Raw genomic sequence first — 16,010 nt, forward strand, 5'->3', positions numbered from 1 at the left:
AAAACGGTAATTAGATTACCGTTACTCTCACGTAGGAACGCTGCGTTACTGCGTTACTAAAACGGTGATTTTTTGCGAGAATGTCTCATGACAGTGACGTAAGCGAGTGCGACGTTCGTGACAACAGCTGTGCAGATCAACAATGGATAATATATCGAAGTATGAGCGTGCAGCGTTTAAAGCGTGGAAGTACTGACCTTATTTTGAGTGTGATTCCATAAAAAGTGACAAAAACATTAGTGTCCGTTGTGCGTGGGAAGAAAACTTCTTTTTACAGCGAAAAACCCCCATAAACTTCCAAGCAAGCACCGACTGCGCTACGACGTAATGTGAAACTCACAGAGAAACTCGCGGAGTCTTCAACTGACCGCTGCAGCACACCTGCACCAGGGTAAACCTCCGCCTAACCCACTCCTGCTTTACAGGTGAAAATAGAGCAACAGGACTGCTAGTCTTTGATTTTATTTATTTTCTGCTGTGTTTTACTTGCATCTGTTTGAAAGAGTGAGTGTAAACACAAAAAAATATTTTATTTTATATGCTGGAATGTGCAGAAAATAGGTTTAAATGTTAAACAAATTTCTTCCAGTCAGAGAATGTTGCATATAATTACATTTTTGCTTGATGCATAAAGGTAAAAGATTAAAGTTTAAAGTTTTAAAAAGAGACGTTTCCATTTGATTACATTTTGTATGATGGATTATGCAGAAAAAGTAGAATTGGGCTGAAAGATCTATTGGTTTATCTATTCAGGTTGTAAATCGTGTTTTTAAAAAGTAACTAAGTAACTAAGTAATTAATTACTTTTGAAAATAAGTAATCAGTAAAGTAACGGGATTATTTTGGGGGAAGTAATCAGTAATTAGTAACTGATTACTTTTTTCAAGTAACTTGACCAACACTGGCCTCCACTCACTGTTTTACCCAGTGTGAGTGTAGCACACTGGGTACCTGTCACTCCTGCCACCCCCTGACTTATGCTCAACCTTGAGCCCTTTATTATTTCCCCCTTAATAATAAAAAAACCTTTATTTAGAAATGAAAAGTTGTTATCTTTGTCTAATATTTAAATCTGTGACAAACATACAAAAAACAGGAAATCAGCAAGGGTGCAAGCACATTTTAACACCACTGTATATAAGTAACTCATTCCCCATACAGTAGTCTTGAAATTTAAAAGACAGAGCAAGTAAATAAAACTGCTACTTGGACAAGATTGTAAAAATGTCTATTTCTGCTGTGAAATCTGGCAGTTTTACACTGTGGGGTGAAGAACTGTGGGTTTGACTTAGTTTGGAGACGGGCCCAAGTGCAACTCTCATGAACTGCAGCTCTTGGGACTTGTTCTTTGAGTTGGCTTCTTTTTTCTTTTTCTTCTTTTCTGATTTTCCCTTTTCTTTTCTTTTCTTTTCTTTTCTTTTCTTTTCTTAAACAAAGAAAGATTGTTAACCCCCCCAAACAAATAATGCAGCATTTGAAAAAAAATGCTCATTTTCACATTTACTTGTGTTTGCTTGCTATCACATCAAACTTAGCCCAAGGCTAAAAACGGCTGTTGTTAAGTATTTATCAGCTACAGAGTCAGATATTTTCTTCAGGAACGTGTGCAGCCCAAATCACAAATATTAAACTTGCATTCATTATGTGGTTGCAGGACTCTGCATGAATGCTGATGCTACTCCATGCCTGCTGGCTTTGCATGTTTACTATTGCAATGATCTAATATTAGAATACATTTGCTATCCCCAAGATGCCCAAGATGCCAGAATAAAATCTGATGTTACTCTAAGTAGTTTTAAGCAGGTAGCACAAACTCACAGGTGGAATATTTAAACTCAAAAATCAAAAGAGTCAAACTGAAACAAGCTGTTTTACACATTCCCAAAGTTGCATTGTGGTATCTCCACTTTAATATGAATTTGAACAGGTCTGAGCAAACTTCAACAATATCTAGTGGCCAACAGGTGAGCCAGCTTTACTATAAGAAGGTGAAAATTAACTCATATTCTTTATTACTTGTTCAAAGTTCTAATTTAAGGCCTCAATTCTACGCAGATAAATCTGAAATATGAGGTTTTTGTGCGCACGCCAGCTCTGTAAATCCCCTCAGTTCTCCAAATCTTATTATAAGAATAAATGAATGAAATCAAACAGAGTATATACAGAATTTATTCGCAGTCATCGTGATTATCATGATTAGTGGCTCGATTAAGATTCGAAAACCAACTCCTGCCTCTATTACACAAGGGAAGATGCATAATTCAAAACCATCTTGAGCACGGAGCAACAGACTGCAGACCTACAGTATGATGAATAACAAAGAGGAGTGAGCTGCTCTTCTCACTTTATCACTGACAGGAATCAGTGTAGGAGCTGGACCTGTGGTCAGAAAGCCCCAAATGGCCAAGAGCTGCCATCAGCAACAAACCGCCGACTGCTGCTGGGTTTGTGCTCACTCCGTTGCAGCAGTGAGATGTTGCCAGGTTGGGAGATGCGTCTGATGTAGCCGGTTAACAATTAACACTGCTCAGCATTAAGGTCAAACCCTGCAAACGTTAATTAAACGGACAAGAGCCTCAGCTTGTCTAGAATATGAGGCCTGGGGGTTATACGCGTAAGTACACAAGTTCTTCCATTAAATGTGTGGAAACACGAGGTGACACGAGGGTGTTGGGGTGGGTGGGGGTTAACTGATGGTCAGACTGTCACTGTGAGCTCATGGGTAAATTTAATTCGCAGACCCGGATCAACCTCGGAGGTTTATATAGGAATCGGATTATGGTCACATAAACTACATCCCTTCTCCCCTCTCCTTTTTTCACCCCCCACTCTCTCCTCAATCCCTCCCACACCGCCACCCTATCCCCACTCTTTGAATGGGGGGCGCTGGAACCGTCTGCCCGTCACTGCTTGCCTCTTTGTTTAGACCGATTCCGCTTCTCTCCCTCGGCGTTGCTGCTGGCGAGGAGGGGGACGGAGGGAGAGCACCTTGCTGTCTCTCTCTCGCTCTCTCTCTCGCTTTTTCTCTTTCTGTGTGAGTGCTTCTGCTCCGATCTGGCACAAATCGGCGTCTAACGGGATGACCGGCGCATAGGCTGCTGCTCAGTGAGGAGAGGATAATGTTGAAGGAGTGAAAAGTAAGACCCGGAGCGCTTGTGCAGACACTCGCCCTGGTCTCTGTTCTGCCTCTGCAAAGTGCTGTTTCACCCTTGTTCCGTCGTTCGCCGTCTCTGCACCCCTCGGGGAGCTTTGGAGAGCACCTGATCTGAGGCGCAAAGCTTTGCTTTCCCTAGGACTGCACCACTGAGGCGAACCTTGGTTCGGTAGACACGGTAAGAGAGAGAGAGAGAGAGAAAAGGCAAGAATGTAATGTTCTTCACTTGCATGTTTTATGAAATCAGTCATTTGGTCAGTGTGTCATGTCTCAAGTCGCCGGGTAGCCGGAGGCGGCTGAGACCGCTCTGCTGCTGGAAGACGCTTTGAAGTGTGTGTTTCTTGGTTTAAAAAACGCACTTTTAGAGCAGCTAGAAGAAAAAATAAAAGAAAAAACATGGGTACGTTTTTCTCACATTGCTCTAATTATATGCAAATACAATACGAGAAAGTATTAAAGTATTTTTTTTCTTGTGGACCAATCAATGCCTTCCTGTTCGATCACCGCCAGCTTCTGAGAGGCGCGCAAATCGCACCCGTTTGGGATATCTTTAATTATTTACAGGTCAAAGCTTTTAATATTGGTCTATATTTACAACCCATGTATGTTCATGCATAAATCATCAACTCAGCGAGTAACCTCGTTAGCGTGCCCATTACATGGTTTCATCTCAGGAGAGCTTGTCTTCATATCACGAGACCTGCTTCACACGGGCGCAAAAAACCTTCTTAAATCTTAATCTACAGATGTCAGGACGAAAGGAAACCAGAAGGTGAAGACGCCTTCTGCCGGGTGATGCAATTGTGGAAGCGCATCCGAGCTCTTGAACAGGTGTTTGTGAAATCTATTATGTAAATCAGAGGCTTTTGGTGAGCAAACAACATGTGCTGAATGACTGCCAAAATCAGATCTCGTGGTCCATCTCCAGAGCTGTCACCGGCGCCTGACATCAAAGATCCTCCGTGGAATCTGAGTTACTAATGATCACAGGGTCTGCTTGTCAGTATGTTATCTTTACACTGAAGTACCCCGTGCCAACTTTGCTTTGCTGAAAATATGTGAGAAGAAAAATGAAGCAACAACAAAAAAGTGTCGGTAAAAAGACGGATTGCCTGGTGCCAAGTAGGTGAACAGATCTTAGAGGGTTTTATATTGATGAGTGCCCGCTCTGTAAACAAACACTGGCATGTACAAATCACAGTGAAGGAGGAGAACAGTTTAAGTCACCTTGACGAATGAGCTGTATTGTCTGAGAATATGAGAGCCCCTGCAGCCCAATAAAGCCCATTCTGTTTCCATTCACCGCCTCAGCCTGGAGGAGTCCAAGTCTTTTCTTCTTTTGCCTTGTTAGTGCGCCCACCACCAGCTGTGTGTCAGTGCCATAAAGCAGGACGAGGTTAACTAGGCAACGACACGTTATAGAGGAGCTCAGGAAAATGTTTGCAAGAGACTACAGAGAGGCAGAGAAGTGGTGCTTACGGGGCGAGAAGAGAAAAGTGAGGAATGAGGCAAAGAGGCTCAGCTGAAAGTTTACAGCATGCATTTTTCATCCTGTCCGGATCTGTGTGTGTGTGTGTGTGTGCACGCGCTTGAGAGATGATGTATGTGTGTGTGGGTCATCCATGAGCCCCGGCACGCATGCAGTAGTTGCGTGTATGTTTGCGTGTTGAAGTGTGTATGTAGATGAGTGCACTCATACGAGCAGAGGGATCAGAGAGCGGTGTTGTGAGGAAGAAAGGGGTCTGATTCTAAAATAGAGTACGAGCTCAGTTCAGCTGCCTCGCTGTCTATTTGCTGCACACTTTGCACTCATTCAGCCTCGGTATTGTTTATCGTGCATCTCTCTGTGAGCAGTCTGCAATTTGAGGAGCCACTTTGCATCAGTGGAAGATGAAAAAAAAGGCTCATATGCGATGCTTTTAGAGATGCTAGAGTGTGATTAATCATTGCATAAAACTAGTTCCAGCTTTATGTGAGCATTTTTCTGCTTTTTTTGTCTTGTGTATGAACATGAGCTGAATTTCTGTAGTTTGGCTGGAGAAAATAAACAATCTGCAGAAGCGTTTCAGTGTTTTTCTGCAGTTTCTGTAGAGACAAAAATGAATTATTGAAACAATCAGTAAGTTATTTGTAGCTGAGTGACAAACGTCACTGTTTTTCCAGATGTTATAGAGCTGCAGAGTCAATATCTTTGGGTTTCAGTGGGCAATCAATGAAACTGCTGTGTTTCTTTTTGTGTGTTATTTTCTGATGAAAATAATCATTAGTAAAACCATGCTAGTCTCAGCTCGTGTGAATTTGTTTCAAGAACCTTGCTGCTGGCATATTTGTCAGGGAAAGCCAAAGGTAATTCTCAGTCAAGGTTTGATTTTATTCTCTATGGTTAGAAAGTGCCAACTCTAATATGTCACTTAGGTGATTATGGGTTCTATTCCCCACTAATACAGTGTTAATAGCTAACAGAATGGGACTATATAAATGCAAATGAGCACCAGCTTTCGCTTATAGCGGCTTAGGTATGATCAAAATAAGCTTAACTCGGAGAGAGCCACGGGCTTGTTGCTGTATGATTGTGCATCTATTAAAAGGTTCTGATTTTGTTTGGCTCAGAATGTGATGGGCAGTGTTTTAAATCTCTTTTTGATGTTTTTTAAACTGGAATTTATAAGCAACGGGCTCATCTGTGAACTAAACTGTGAACCAAAATGGGAGCTTTTACGATCTCTTTGGGCTTTGTGGTCCGTGTGGAGCCTGGAGGGGAATAGGTTTGTGGACTAACAATGACTTTACAGCGAATGTTGTAAAAACTGTCTGTGTTTTCAGCACTGGACAGCTCCCAAATCTCAGAGCTCAGTGATCTAACTGCAAACATTTGGGAAATAGTGCAAGAGAAATGAATACTCAGTGTTTTGAGGTCCTTGGATTGGGATATTGTCGAACTCCGTCACTCTGCGGAATATTGAAACCCTCTCGCAGACTGTGTACCCAGCAGCCAAAACTCAAGGGGGATTGGGCAAACCAATCCATCAATCAAATTCAGTCTATAGCCTGGGAGGGACTAAAGGAACCCATGAGACCAATCATTACAAGCGTAGATGGGACCACAGCTGAACAGCTCACCCACACAAAGAGAAGGGCCCTCTCTTTGTCTTTGGCCAGGGGCTCTCCTCGAAGGTCTGGTGGAAGACAAATGTTTGGTTTCACAGATGGATGAGGAGAAGGTCTTGAAGGCAGCACAGAAGTTTTAACAGCCCCGCAACACAGACATTAGAATATTTTCCACACCTTCGCTGGTTAATACAGTTATGTTGTGATGTGTAACGTCCCCCCTGTTTGAAATATCTCCATTCAGCAATTCTTTGTTGTTATTGTTAAGTGCTGATGTGAGAATAAGCTGATGGCTCCAGACTCTCCAGGCATTTGGCACTGGTGACAAACACTTGGAGGACAATGCTTTTTCCTTCTTCTTTCCTCGCCTAGTTGATATTCCACAGACTCAGCACATCATTAAAGACGAGGAATCTTCTTGGATGATGTCCCACCAGCGTGTCTATGTGCGGGTCTATTATTCCATTTCATTTCACAGCTACTCACTTTTCTGACCACCTCTGGCTGCAGAACTGAACTGTGGTCTTACACGGCGGTCTGTTTACGGTAGATCTGATGATGCAAGGCGTACACAGGGAATGTGCGGAGATCCAATATACTACAGAAGGTAGCACCTGATCCTTTGTTAACATTGTTACTCAGAGCCAACCTCAGAGGCTTCACCTTTGACCTGTGTTCTCCTTCAGACACAGCTGGCTTCAGCATGCTAACAGCCTTTCGATGCTTATATTTGACCTTTGACCTTTAAATCATTACACATTTGAATTACAAAACATTTCCGTGTGTAAATGTGCTTCTTTCTTTATGATAAAACTGAATAAAGGACTGTAACATGAAAGGTGCTGTTTGCAGCCTATTTTAGCTCATTGTTTTGGTTTTGTACCTGCATTTTTATTTTGCTTTAATCTCAGCAACAAGCAGCAGAGAGATGGTGCTATTAGTGGAGGATTAGCCTGACAGTGGACAGAGATGGACAGAGACTGAATATCAGAAACATGAGGAAAAAGGAAGAAGTATAATGTTAGTGCACTCTCCTGTCAGAAGAAAAAAAAACACATTAAATGTTACAAATAGCAAAAAATGTTAAGCTTTCAAGCTGAAACTACGATTCAGTAAGTTATATTTGGTACAGCAAGTATCTAATTAGTACCAAGTACAGCAAAATGTAATTATTTAAACTTCCTTACTTAACTGTACAAAGCCTTGAACCACCCATCGTTTCCGTGCATTTTGCTTCCAAGCATTTAGACTTTCTTGTAGTTGTATAAAGTGCTCTTGAGCAATAGTTCTCCAGGCTTTCTGAAGGTCATTCATTCAGTTATTCTTTGGCTGCTTTTTCACTCCTTTTCAGTCTTTGTACCTCACCATTTTCAGAGGAGTCAAGCATAAAAAAGGCACCCGACTCAAGGGATGAATCACTGTTGCTCTTACACATATAGGGAGTGCAGAATTATTAGGCAAGTTGTATTTTTGAGGAATAATTTTATTATTGAACAACAACCATGTTCTCAATGAACCCAAAAACTCATTAATATCAAAGCTGAATGTTTTTGGAAGTAGTTTTTAGTTTGTTTTTAGTTTTAGCTATTTTAGGGGATATCTGTGTGTGCAGGTGACTATTACTGTGCATAATTATTAGGCAACTTAACAAAAAACAAATATATACCCATTTCAATTATTTATTTTTACCAGTGAAACCAATATAACATCTCCACATTGACAAATATACATTTCTGACATTCAAAACAAAACAAAAACAAATCAGCGACCAATATAGCCACCTTTCTTTGCAAGGACACTCAAAAGCCTGCCATCCATGGATTCTGTCAGTGTTTTGATCTGTTCACCATCAACATTATGTGCAGCAGCAACCACAGCCTCCCAGACACTGTTCAGAGGGTGTACTGTTTTCCTCCTTGTAAATCTCACATTTGATGATGGACCACAGGTTCTCAATGGGGTTCAGATCAGGTGAACAAGGAGGCCATGTCATTAGTTTTTCTTCTTTTTTATACCCTTTCTTGCCAGCCACGCTGTGGAGTACTTGGACGTGTGTGATGGAGCATTGTCCTGCATGAAAATCATGTTTTTCTTGAAGGATGCAGACTTCTTCCTGTACCACTGCTTGAAGAAGGTGTCTTCCAGAAACTGGCAGTAGGACTGGGAGTTGAGCTTGACTCCATCCTCAACCCGAAAAGGCCCCACAAGCTCATCTTTGATGATACCAGCCCAAACCAGTACTCCACCTCCACCTTGCTGGCGCCTGAGTCGGACTGGAGCTCTCTGCCCTTTACCAATCCAGCCACGGGCCCATCCATCTGGCCCATCAAGACTCACTCTCATTTCATCAGTCCATAAAACCTTAGAAAAATCAGTCTTGAGATATTTCTTGGCCCAGTCTTGACGTTTCAGCTTGTGTGTCTTGTTCAGTGGTGGTCGCCTTTCAGCCTTTCTTACCTCGGCCATGTCTCTGAGTATTGCACACCTTGTGCTTTTGGGCACTCCAGTGATGTTGCAGCTCTGAAATATGGCCAAACTGGTGGCAAGTGGCATCTTGGCAGCTGCACGCTTGACTTTTCTCAGTTCATGGGCAGTTATTTTGCGCCTTGGTTTTTCCACACGCTTCTTGCGACCCTGTTGACTATTTTGAATGAAACGCTTGATTGTTCGATGATCACGCTTCAGAAGCTTTGCAATTTTAAGACTGCTGCATCCCTCTGCAAGATATCTCACTATTTTTGACTTTCCTGAGCCTGTCAAGTCCTTCTTTTGACCCATTTTGCCAAAGGAAAGGAAGTTGCCTAATAATTATGCACACCTGATATAGGGTGTTGATGTCATTAGACCACACCCCTTCTCATTACAGAGATGCACATCACCTAATATGCTTAATTGGTAGTGGGCTTTCGAGCCTATACAGCTTGGAGTAAGACAACATGCATGAAGAGGATGATGTGGACAAAATACTCATTTGCCTAATAATTCTGCACTCCCTGTAGATATAGACAGACAACTTAGCAACAAACCAATTTAAGATTGTATCTTTAGGGACTTTTTTTTACTAGCAGCCTGTCACCAAACATGTAATTTGTTCACATTTCTTTAGTTGAATCTACAAAAGATAACACAGACATGACATGGTATCTTTTGGAACAACAAAGTGATTTCCAAAGAGTTATTAGCTGAAAACTTGGCACTGTGTGCAACGTCCCCTTAATTTTTTTAAAAAAAACTTCTCAACAGCAAATGAACAGTATTTAAAATTCATGTCTTTAGGATATAGGGAAAAAAATCCAGCAAAGACCTGACACAGAACCTGAGAGATGCATCTGGCTCTTCAGTTGATCCGTCTGCTGTTCACTGAAGCCTCATCAGCAATGGTCTCAATATAATATCCTTCAAGAAACCTGGAGAACTACTCCCGAAGACTACAAGAAAGATGAGTCTGTGTTGAAGAATAAAAGTGGTCAGACCAAGTATTTACTTCAGGCTTGTTACAATTATACAAACTCTGTTTTTGCCTTCTATGCTGTCGGTTTGCACGTTTTAATAAATCAATGCAAATATTCCCCCTTTTTCTAACAAAACATAAAGAAATAAGAGGCAACTCAAGACTTTTGCACAGTACTGTAGCCAGTGAAAACTATCAAATATTTCACCTACATAGTGAGATAGTAAAAAATGTCTGTATCTCAAGATTTTTATTCATTTTTATATCATTTAGCCTGCCTGAAGTCTTCTGGAATCCACAGGCAAATTCTTCTCCATTATATACAGACTTTACAGTCACAATATTTCTCCTCTGATGTTGATATATTTTGATGCATTTGCTTCAGAGCAGTGATTGACTCTACACAGAATCTGCTGTTTGTCCGTCTTTATTTTCCTCTGAAAGCTACCTTACAATGCTCCACTCTTACACACTTATAAATAATGCGTCTCCCTCGTATGTTAATCAAATGCATTTAAATGGACTTTTTTGTCCAACTCGCAGCTGGCTGACCAAATCTCTCTCTCTCTCACACACGCACACACCAACACACATACGGCAGTGACAGAAAGAGGCTGAGAATGAAGAGGTGGAGAGAGAAAATGAGCATATCTGAGATCATCTGCTGCAGGTCTGTCGAGTGCAGCTCCACAGCAGCTTAATAACACTACAGGAAGGTAGGAAACAGATGGATGGTATAAGAGCTGTCAATCTCTCTCAGGTACCTACAAATCACTGGCGACACATACATTAAACATCACGACAGTAAATTTCCTCTTTGGTACCTGCTGCATGTTGTCTCACTGAATAATTCACACACACACACACACACACACACACACACACACACACACACACACACACACACACACACACACACACACACACACACACACACACACACACACACACACAGAGAAAGAGTAAAGTTGTTGCAGCCTATAACCTACTTACACTTGTGCAAAGCCAAGTCCTGACCTAAGTCATTACACTTCTCTGTGTCTTTCTCACTGGACTTGTGCGTCAAGGATCCTTCAGATTGATCTAAATTGCCTTTCTCCACTTTACTGGACACACATCTAGTCAAATTTTACCTCGGCCTCTCCTGAGCGTGTTATCGAGCTGTTTTAAATAACCCCCCGTCCCAGCGATCAATGGTGTCAGTGTGAGAGGATGAGTGTGTAATCTTGAATCGGAGGGACCAGCAGCTTTCCAGTGTCCTCTCTGCAGCTGAAGCCCAGGCCAGAGCTGTGAGTCATTAGCTGCTCTGAGTATAATCAGTGACCACACAGGCACACTGAGTGTGAAGGCTATCGAGTACTTGATTCAGATTTTCTTTTCTTCCTTGTTGTTGTTTTAAATTCTTGAGTAATTAATGTTCATGCTCTCTGGTTTTATTGCCTCTTTTATGGTCCAACATCAACGATGCAATTTTGGATTTTTTCTTCTTTTCTCTGCAGTTATTTAGGAGAAGTTGGATTCAATCATGCAGAGTCTCCAGGATAGTCCGGCCTCAGTGGTTTTTTTGTTGTTTTTTTCACAAACATTTAATTAAGAAGACTTACAGAGTTACTGAGGCAGTTTTTAGACCTTCCACCGTGGCAGTGTGTTATTGTCATAATGCTGATAAAATGACCTTCCTCTTTCGTTCTTGTCTCCCTCGTCTTTTTCCTCTCACCACTTTGTCTGTCACTCATCCGGAGCTGTTATTCCGCTCCTCACTCGGCTGCTCTCTGGAGGTAATGGTTTTGTGAGATATGATTAAAGAAGAAGGGGAGAACAGGAATCACCTTTTCCTGTCGGTTCGCAGTAGGAGACACGCGACAGACAGTTTGACTCGTTTCTGTAAAACTGCTTCTGTTTCTGTCCTCGGGCCAATTCTTAAACTATGTTACGTTGCTAGACATTGATTGTGCTGCTTCCTCTTGTCATCTCAAGATTTTGCAGATTGCTGTAAAAAAAAAAGAAATTATATTAACGCTTGGATTTTACATCACTCAGAAAGTGAAAGAAGAGCTCAAACCCCGAAGGTTCAGTCAAATGTTGAGCATGAAGTGATTTTTTTATTTATTTATTTTTTACCGTGAAAGCAAATATGAACTTCAAATTTTTCATAACACAAACACAGAAATCAAATTGCAATAACTGGTTATACGGTGTATTATTGACAAGCTGCATGCAGCTAGCTCCCACCCTGCTGCAGTGGAAGAACAATACTTCTGTTTTGTTCTGGAATTAGTGAGACATGTTCATACTTCTCCAGTCTTAAACTTCTGTCAACTCAGTCTCATCAGTGTGAAGACAGATTAATTAAAATATACAAAGCAATGAAGCTAACCTTTATGTTACTATGATCAGAAATCAAACTGAGTTATTTCACGAAACATGTTACATTTATTATTTGCCCGTGAAATAGAAGGAAGACTTTTTGTACAGTAGCCATATTTTCTCATGCTAAATGATGGCTATTAGTATAGTAATGTAAAAGTACATGATGTTGCCATCAAACATATTTTGGAGTTTTACAGTTTAAAAAAAGTGAGCTGGAAACATGAGAAAGTCTTCTGAAGACATAATTTCACCGAACTCAGTGTTCAGTGATTAGAGTCCAACTATCTGTAACATCAGCTGATAAAATGACTTTGTTTTTCCATTCTCTGTCAAGATGATCCCACACTGCTGTAATAATGTTGATGTCTGGGCTCTGGGGAGGCTAATCCATGACTGATAGTTTTTCACTGTGTGTTTTTCTATCCAGCTCTGCTTTTCCTGCTTTGGCAGTGTGTTTGGGATCATTGTCAAGCTGAAAAATTAAGACGTTGCCATTCAGACACTTTGCAGATGGTGCTGCACGGTGGAGCAAAATCTGAACATACTTTTCTAATTCCATCAATTTTGACAAGATTCCCAACAACCACTGGCTGAAATGCAGCCCAAAACCAAGACAGAGCCTCCACCATGTGGTACAGATGGCTGTAGACACATACTGGTGGACCTCTGTCCTCTTCTCTCCTGCACATATTGACAAAAGATTATATCAAAACCTTCAATTTTTAATTCTTCAGTCCTGTTGCCACTGATATTCAGACCAGTTCATATGTAATTTGGCATAGATCAGCATTTTCTCCCTGTTTCCTTTCTTAATGAAGGAACCAAAGATAGCCAATCCTCCACTGAGAGCATTTCTGATGAGGATTCAGTGAAAGGTAGATCAACTGAAGGCCCAGATGCTTCTGTCAGGTCCTGTTCAGGTCTTTGCTGGCTTTTGTCCTATTTTTTAAAGTTATAACTCTCAGTTAAAAATTTCAGTTTTCTTTTGTCCCACACTTGCCAAGTTTTTGATTAATGGCTCTTTGAGACTCACCCTTTTTATCAAATTGCATCATCTATCTTAAGACTTTTTTTGCAGATTTAACAAAAAATTCCTTGAGAGAGTATCTTCTTTATGCACAAATAAGTCAGTATTAAGTAGTTTAACAAACAAAGAAAACAAACAAGCAAATTCCTCTGAAAATAATCAGGTACAAGGACTGGACTGAAAATGAGTGAAAGACCTTTTTTAGAAAGCACGGAGAACTTTTGCTCAAATATGACAGAAACTCTGGCTGCCTGGAATCATAATATAAAGAAATAAGTTGTTGCTCAAGACTTTTTTGCAGTGTAGTAATGTAGTAGTGTACTTTGTGCAATTCGTGATGTGGTGCACATGTTCATGACAGTCACACTGGTCCCAGCCTGGCCTGATTAAGTAAACCTTTGGAGCATATGAAACATGTAGCATGACGGAGGTGCTGCAGGCGTAAAGTTGCCACGTTGTGCTTGCAAACATTTATATGTAACTGCAGCAGGAGCTGATATTTTCCTGCTTTTTTAACAACCAAGTGTCCTACCAACTGAAGACCTGAAGGAGATTTGGGACGGGGGGGAAGGGGCCCTTCATGCCTGCATCATGAGATCATGAGTGCAGTCAGCAGACTCACAGCTTAGTACTGCGCCATGATGTAGGTCTGCCAGGCTCGCCTGTTAGCTCCCTTTGCATCTCTGTCACTCCCCTCGCCGGCTCTTACAATGCTCTGAGAATGCATCCTATTCAGACAACATCGGGAAAATGTGTCAGCTGGACATCCACATTGAAATCCACTGAAGCATTTTAGAGTCTTCTGGCTCTTTTCTCTTCAAGACACAACTGTGCCTGTTAAAGTAAAAAGGGGCGATTTAGAGGGAGGCGCTCACAACATCTGATGTCTCATCCTTAACAAAAGGTGGTACTGGTTAGCATTCGCTGCTGTGATTGGATGACCGGTTCACTGTATGTTGTAAATCCCCTCTGGTAACACTTTGAATGGCTGCTGTCTATAGGCATACAGTGTTGTGTGTCATGTAGCACCCATACAGACTGAGCTCTGTATTCTGCTGGTGTGGGTAGTGACTGTTGGGCCCCTGCCAGTCCCAGGCCCTCCGATACAGCGCTCTCCAATGCTCTCCGTTTTCAAGTCTGGGCAATCTCCTCAGTGTCACGACCCTCTCCAAGCCTTTAGAAATCTCTTGTCACCCACCCAGCCAGCTCAACCAATGGTTCAGGCCTTAAACATGCAGAGAGCCCAACGGCTCGACCCCAATCTGTCACAGCCCGTCACGAGGGCCTAACCCACCTTTAGAGATGGGATGCCTCAAAGTGTGTGGCGCTGCGGGGTCTGTGCTTCTTTTCAGTCGTCCAAAATGGAAATGGTTGCCCACTATTAAAAATTGCACACTCAATAGTTGTTTAATGACAGCTTAGTTTGGCAGGTGTCACTGAGTCCGAGAGGAAGGTTTTCTTTCCAAGACCTACACGCTCCGGTTTTATACATTTGAAGGTTTCACTCAGCTTTTCTCATGGTCAGGACAGAGAGCGACCATTATTCCTGTAATTTATTAAGGCCTGAACTGGTGTTACATAATCTTCTTTCTAAGCATCAGGGATGCTGTTGGCATGGGTTGCTGTTACCGTGGTAAATGCAAAAAAGGCCTTTAGATTTCTTGGATAAATAATTTACTTTAACTGAAATCGAGATGTGTTGGACAAATTTCTCAAAACAATTTCACTTTCCTTAAAGAGTCTGCTAGGAAACCTCAGTTAAAGGTGTTCGTGTAGTCAAGAATGCTTAAAGAGACAGCTTTGTCCACAAGTGAATTAATAATTTAGATTTACCCGTGCTGTTTAACTCATCTTAAAATATATATATTTTTTAAAAACACAGAGTTGCTGTGTTTTCTTCAAACTGCACGCACTTCTCTTCATCTCCATTTCATACCACATAGCTCCATCTCAGACATCTCACCATTGAGCTGAGAAGCCGCGGGCACCAAGCCAAATCCTCTGGCAAAGTCAGCAGCTCTTTTCCGATGTGTGGTAGGATTTCCTGAATGTTGTGCAGTAGGACTGCACCACAATCGCCTTTTTACTGCAGTAGTAAATGTTCACCCAGTCTAACAGCAGCTTTTGGAGCGATGCCATTGGGTTGTCAAAGAATTCATGCCAGTTTTCTACATTAGATTTCTCTCTTACTGCATCTGGTACATCAAACCAGACTCACAAAATTCAAAACTTTAGCTGTTACATAAAATCTGTTTGTATGTGTCAAACAGGAAGTTGAAGCTCAGGTGGAAGAGAAGCTCCTGGGCAAAAAATGTAAGTTGTTGTTGGCAAAAGCATTTACTGAAGGGATGTAAAGTATCAAATAATGCCTCCATAGTGCCTCCTACCATTTGTAACAGAGGAAGGGTTCAAAGGTCTCCTTGTCTCATCGATTGAAAGCAGTTTACAGGCTCTCACACACAATAGCATTTCTTAGCTCATTGTCTAGACAACACATGGATGCAAGCTCCAGTCCAGTGTGTTTGTAATGCCGTATTACTTTTTGTTATAAATAAAATCAATCACCTAAGGTTGCGTTTTCAGTGATTCAGTGTTCAAGGATTTTTGGGGAGATTTTTTATGTTGCCACTGGTAAGCTGGAAATGGAAAGAAGTGAAACCCAAATAAAGGATCAGGAATTTGTGCATTCAGAAACATTGTGAAGGTCAGCATTAGTTTTTCTGGCAGTAATATTTGATGCTGCTCCTTGTCGGTGCTCCACAGGTTTGGTTACCTTAACTAATGGATGTATGTACAATACTGTGCAAAAATCTCAAAGAAAAAAATGAACATCTGAAAATCTTTCATTATATTTTGCTTCCAAAGAGTGGGACTTTTAGTTTTTAACATGCTCTTGAGCA

General features: G+C 41.4%; 1 protein-coding gene across 1 annotated transcript in view; it reads left to right on the forward strand.

The window, feature by feature from the left end:
- Nucleotides 1-2,939: 2,939 nt before the first annotated feature.
- Nucleotides 2,940-16,010, forward strand: part of LOC116318805 (neurocan core protein-like) — a 48,686-nt gene continuing 35,615 nt past the window's right edge. Inside the window, exon 1 of the mRNA XM_031737955.2 lies at nt 2,940-3,332. The gene's annotated coding sequence lies outside the window, so the exon portion shown is untranslated. The remainder of the gene's footprint in view (nt 3,333-16,010) is intronic.

Source organism: Oreochromis aureus, linkage group 18 (genome assembly GCF_013358895.1).
Source record: "Oreochromis aureus strain Israel breed Guangdong linkage group 18, ZZ_aureus, whole genome shotgun sequence".
Lineage (NCBI taxonomy): Eukaryota > Metazoa > Chordata > Actinopteri > Cichliformes > Cichlidae > Oreochromis > Oreochromis aureus.